Source organism: Convolutriloba macropyga, chromosome 1 (assembly GCF_964194025.1).
Source record: "Convolutriloba macropyga chromosome 1, txConMacr16.3, whole genome shotgun sequence".
Taxonomy (NCBI): Eukaryota; Metazoa; Xenacoelomorpha; order Acoela; family Convolutidae; genus Convolutriloba; species Convolutriloba macropyga.
The window spans coordinates 79,307,311-79,313,573 of NC_134468.1; the positions used below are offsets into that span (position 1 = coordinate 79,307,311).

Genomic DNA, 6,263 nt, shown 5'->3' on the forward strand with positions numbered 1-6,263 from the left:
CAAAATCTGCGCTTCTAATTGAAGTGTCAGCTTTTTCGGTCCTCATTTATTTTCACGCTCCGAAAAACAATTTATATTTGTAAAACAAATGCAAAACGCCATTCTATATTTTAAACAATTGTTGACTAAGAAGTCTCAGTTTCGTCTGGAATTTGGTGTTTTTTCCTATTTCTGAATTTGATAATTGTTTTCAAAAACTCTAGCTAAACTTGTTTTGAACAACTGGCTAAATATTTGTGAGAAACAACTCATCAGGATAAAAATAGAAAATAAATCTCAACCTTTGAGTCTCAGCAAAAATTTCCAAATTTTTTGCAACCACTAATAAATCAAATACCAAATTAAGCTCCCACAGTTAGTTAAATCAGCAGTAAAATGATGAAATGCTTCGTATCTTTTAAAAACTGAATCCAAAAAAAACCCACCTTAGAAACTGGAATGTATTCGAACGTATTCAGAATTAGATTCATCATTGTATTAAAACAACGAAACGATTTGATATTTTTGATTGGTTCAGAAAACTTTTGAGTCAGAAAACTCAAAAATACACATTGAAAAACGTCTAGGCTGACGAGAAGTTCTTTCACTTTTTTTTCATTTTTGCCCAATCGGATCTGTTAAAATCCATTCCGTTAGACATTAGTTTATCTATATCGTTTTTTTTTCAATTGTAACACAGATAAAAATTAAGGTGTAGCATTTATCATGTGAACTTTGTGAAACATTTGTGAAATTTGGAAATAAAAGTATTGCTTCGAAAAAGTTAGTTTGTGCAATAGCTATTTAAATTATATTATTGGAATGATTATCCATGATTTTTGGAATAACAATACCACTTTTTAAAAAATTAAATGCCTAAGCATTCTCTTCCGGGATTCAAGAAGCATTGATTCCTGTTTTGTGCTTAAAAGACGTTTTCAAGCGTAGTTTTGAGCTTAACAAAATCTGGGTGCCAATCTATTCTGCTATAGTGCCAAACTAAGTGGTTTCATCAACAAAAAGATAGTTATCGTTGCTGCTGATTTAACGTAACATCTAAGAGCCACAATAAGTTTTTCCAAATAAAAAACGCAATTTTTATTATAATGGACTCTGAAAAAGCAGAAATTCGCAAAAAATGAGAACAAAATTTCTTTATTTTTTCTTTGGTTTTTTTTACAACAGATAGTTTGTCAGATATCACTGTATTGACAATTAATTTCAAATTCTAAAAAAATATCTAGCATTTGAATTCATAAAGGAGATTCTTTTGCTTACCCAAATAAAAGCATTGAGATCTGTCTTTATTATGAATATGTAAGACGTCGAGAAAAAGACGACAAATACAGACAAAAATACTTGAAATGAAAAACAAAACAAGATATATTGGAATTCGCATTCCGAAAAAAAGGTTTTAATTAGCGCGTTACGTAAATAACGAAAAAATTTCAGGCTTAGTTCAAATGTGATCTAGTTCTAATTGAAGTTTTAAAAACCTTACAATTCGTTCCCGCCGATCTATACCGCCAAACGATGGGATTTCATCATCATCATAAAGATAATTATTGTTGCTGCTGATTTAAGGTAACATCTAAGAGCCACAATTAATTTTTTCATATGAAACACAAAATTGTTTTTATAATGGACAATGAAAAAACAGAAATTCACAAAAGAATGCGGACAAAATTTTCTTTTAATTATTTTTTAACTTTTTACAACAGATAAATTGTCAGATATCCCCGTATTGACCACTGCCAGTTGAAGCTAAATAACAGAAGAAAAGCAACAAGGATGCTCGGTAATATGCGTTCGCATATAAAGATCTACCCGGCTGATCGACATTTTTTGCTTAATTGTCTACCAAATAAGTCACAGATAGAAAACTTTCAAATATTCAATTTTAGTTCAAAAATAATTTGTGCGTAACTTAAAAAATCTCGCAACCCAAATCAATTAGAAAAGTAGATTAAGCCAATAAACATAGGGCCGATCACACCATCCGTTACAAAAATGGTTAAAAATTTTAAAAAAACGTTTATAATTTATGAAAAAAAATAGTTTCAAAAAATGAAAAACCATCAAATACCAACCGAAAACAGTTTAAGTTCCTTCATACTTCCATGTTAAGACTTTCAGACCAGTCATTATCCAGAAAATGTCGCATTTCTCCTGAAACAAACGACAAACACAGACGAAAAAAAAACTCAATCAAATTGTTTTTTGAAAACGATGTCGAAACCAGTGAAAAAACGATATACCAATTTGCGTCTTTTTTGAGTAACATGGGTAAGATATGTGATCATTGAAAAAAAAACTAATTCATAATAAAAAGACAAAAAACACAAAAAGTAGCAAAATTTAAAAAATATTATGGTATGTTTAAAAAAAAATAATATTAAATTCGTAAAAAACTAACTCATTTGAAATCATTAAAGAAGGTTACCTATTTTTCCACAAAAATGCATTGAGATTTGTCTTTATTCAGAATGTGTCAAACGTCTACAAAAGTACAACAAATACAGACAAAAATATTATATTAAATATTTGAAAGTCAAAAAAATTTTAGCAATCAACTGAAATTGCTAGATAAACTTCTTTGTTCATTCATAGAAAGCGGCTAAGACCTGCAACTATCCAGAATTTCCCATACGACTACAAAAAGAACGTCAAATAAAGACAAAAATACAAAATCCGTTAAATTCTGATAGAAGACGGCGTCGAAGCTGTTAAAACCGTAATTTTTTCACTGAAGAGACCGATATTCTCAATTGTGCCTTCTTTTTCAACGTCAATAGTGTGGTATTGGACCTGACAGTAATGTGACAAGATACGAAGATAACCTCAAAGACAGAGAATTGTCTAAAAACCGAAATTTTAATTTGAAAAATCGTAGTATCAAATCCGGAAAGCGTTTAAGCAAAATACAAAAACCGCAAAATATATTAAACTTTAATCCATTAGAAAAACAAATCGTTGCCGACTTAGAGCAAGAAATAGACACAAAAATCGAAACAAAAGTGGCAAAGCTCAATAATCTATTTTTTTATATTTCAGAAATCAAAACGACCATACGTTTTTTACTTAAAAACTAGATGGGTTTTCTTGAAACCCTATAGGGAGCCAATTGCACCTTTCATCATTAATTCTTGGCTTGAATTGTTATAATTGTAATTAAAACAAAAAAAGCAAAAGTGCGATTATATTTTTTCAAAGAAAATTACAGCGACTGATTTCTATCCAAGTAATATTTGGACTGTAAGAAACAGTGATATCACCAGAAGTTTTTATTGCTGTTCGTCCCATAGGAACACGTAACACATAACAGTTCTGAGTTTTACGGATATGAATAATTTGGCAAAAAGTCTATTAAAAATAAGTGATGCATTGTGTTTGAACTTGCAAAAAATTGGCAAAATATTAAATTAAAGAAGCGAACGTAGAATTAGCCCAATATGTATGTAGCGAAAATTGTATCAGCATTTTATAAGTGTGTCAATCTGGCAATTTTAAACAAAATGGACTAAAGAAGCCTATTTCGTGCACTTTGTGATAAAAAACTAAACTTTGAAAAGTTTAATCAAAAATTTAAGCCAAATATTTAGATCAAGCAGTTCCGCAAGACGCGTAAAAATATCAAGCTTCTGGATCACGCGTAAGCTTCACAAGACCAAAAATTAGTAAAAAATACGGAAAAAGTTCACAAAAATTTGAACCTCGATATTTCCTTGGAAACAACGAGTTTCAAGAAAATTATATTGATTCCACATTCTACGCTGGACGGGCTTTCTAATCACAACATTCTACGATGATGTATCGCTGGGCCAACATTGACTGAACAAAAAAGAAAAAAACACATTTGAGCGTATAGTTCCTCACCCACTAAAGTGGGTCGCAACAATAATTTAAGCTTTCAGGTCTCCGGATCAAGTTATTAATGAATATATATAACCGTTTGTTTGTCAACTTACTCAAGTAAACACTTCGAAGTGAGTTTTCCATGTTAAAAGCCTTGGTTTTCGCATTATCGGTGAACGTTGTTTTTTGTCACAAACCACTGTTCATAGAAACGTCTTTTCTCAGTAGTTTGGAAGAAATTTAGTTTTTCATAAATTTATAAATTTGGAAGAAATTGATGTGTGACAATAATTTTTACGCTGATTGCGTAATGTATATAATAAATAATAACAGAGTAATTGTTCATTATTTTTTGGGTTTAAATTCAGTGTGGTGATGTGAATCGATCAACTTTAATGAACTACGAAAATTTGCATTATTCGTTTCTGTCGCCGCCATATGTTTCATAACAAGTTTTAGAGTAAGGTGAAATGTCGCCGAATCGCTTTATTATGTAAAGCAATTTTTTCAATAATAAATGTACCTTAAAAGGAAACTTACCTTATGTCCTATAGGGCGTCTGTTATTGTTTTCTTTTGTTTACCTTGTTTGTTTAATCGGCTGGTTGTTTCTTGTTTGTTTTTGACAAATCCTTTAAAATACAATTTGATTAATGAATTGTTTCCTTGTTCTCTTTGTTTCCAAATGGTTGAATCAACTCCATGTTTTGATAAATGAGGGAGCGATGAAAATAAATTGGAATTAACTAGTCATAAACCGGTTATAAACTGATTGATGAAAAGGTAATTTGTCCGAAGGGCGTAATTTTTAATTCGATTTTACTGTTTGTGTATTGCAGCAAAACCATCAATTTGTATTGCAAATAACGTAAAGCTACACAGAGCATAAAAACAATGAAATTTTAATTCTGTTCAGAAATATCGGTTGAACTGAATTCATTGAAAAAAAAATTGCGTAATGTAAATTTAGCCCGTGAACCCGATTTCTATATCAAAAAAACTTAAATTTGCGCTTTTGAAAATGAATTAAAAACCCATTGAGCATCAGATAGCATGTGCTAAACTTTAGAATTTTGATTTTTTCGTTTCAACTTTATATGGTTATAAGTAGTTTTTAAGGAAAATCAATGCTAAATGGAATTTTCAATTATTTAACCAGTTGAGTTTTGAGTGAGCCGTTTTTGGTATATTGAATAAAGAAAGAAAGTAAAAAAAAATCTGCACAAATTTAATAACACTTACCTGTACAAGAGCGCAATTCAATTTTGCTCCAAACGTAACACCTTTCCCACTAGCAATCAGAAATAAAAATCCTTACTTTTTTTGGAGGGGGGGGGGGGGTGGTTGAAGGCAATAAAATGCGTGGAATAGCTTAAATTGTTCATGTATCTGTACCGTAGCTCCCGCTTTGTCTAGTTATTATCCGCTGAAAAGGCATACTAGCGTTATGGAGGCAGTAGTAGTGGAATAATGGACAATTGGTCTTTTGTGGTAGCTGTTTTCAGCTTTTTATCCCTATCCATCGATGCGCGGCTGCCCCCTTTTGTTTTGACATTTCACTTTTAATTTCATTTCCTACCAATTTTTCACATGTCTCACTCATTTCTCAGGAGCCATTTTACCCTGATTTGTTCACGTGGTAAAGTGTGGTATATATTTCGTGTTCATTATCGCAGTCTAATATCCGCAGATGTCCAAATTAAATAGGTCTCATTTTCCATCGCTTTTCCCCTCTTCATGGAAAAATACGCATCATTTGATTGTAATTTGAGAGTGAAAGATGAAGATTTTAAATTTAGCGGCCAAAATTCGAATAATGTCAGGTGTTGAGTTTTTATGTCTGCACTTTGAGGTATCATATTTAGTGTGACTGAAAATAAGATTTGATAGGACGCGTCTCGCATTTCAGGTGATCAAAGCTAGTTTTATTTCGTGATCCATGATTTCTGCTGCCCGGGCCGAGGCGTACACCCGTATTCCACCGTTATTAAGCGAGAATAAGGGTGTAAAGCCAATTCCACTCTTAATTAGCAGGGATAAGAGTGTATGAGTGTAATTTTGAGAAAATTACACTTTAATGTACACTCTTTACACTCTTTAGTACACCCTTATTACACTTTTAAAAATACACTATAATTACACTCTTTATTCCACTCTTTATTACACTCTTGAGCGAATTAGGTGAAGCAAATGTAGAACTTAAGGAAAATCTTTTGTTAATAGCATTTCGAAAAAGACAAGTTAGAAAGTCTATTTTCGCCCGTTTTTTTGCCCTGATATTTAACTTTTGAAGTTGTGTAGAAATAAAAGCCAATAGTTTCATTTGTATACAGAATTTTTATGAAATCTCCAATTAGGTGAAGAAAAGGTCGAACTTCATTAGAAACGTTTAACAACTTTTTGAAAAAGACCAATTGAAAAGTCAATATT

General features: G+C 31.3%; 1 protein-coding gene across 4 annotated transcripts in view; it reads right to left on the reverse strand.

The window, feature by feature from the left end:
* LOC142343004 (uncharacterized) overlaps positions 1–5,146 on the reverse strand; it is a 73,797-nt gene extending 68,651 nt beyond the window's left edge. For 2 of the 4 annotated variants that reach the window (XM_075394722.1, XM_075394689.1), the window contains exon 1: positions 4,375–4,740. The gene's annotated coding sequence lies outside the window, so the exon portion shown is untranslated. Of the gene's footprint in view, positions 1–4,374; positions 4,741–5,075 lie in introns of those variants that run through there. The other 2 variants (XM_075394708.1, XM_075394695.1) reach the window with 2 other exon arrangements.
* Between the last annotated feature and the right edge of the window lie 1,117 nt (positions 5,147–6,263).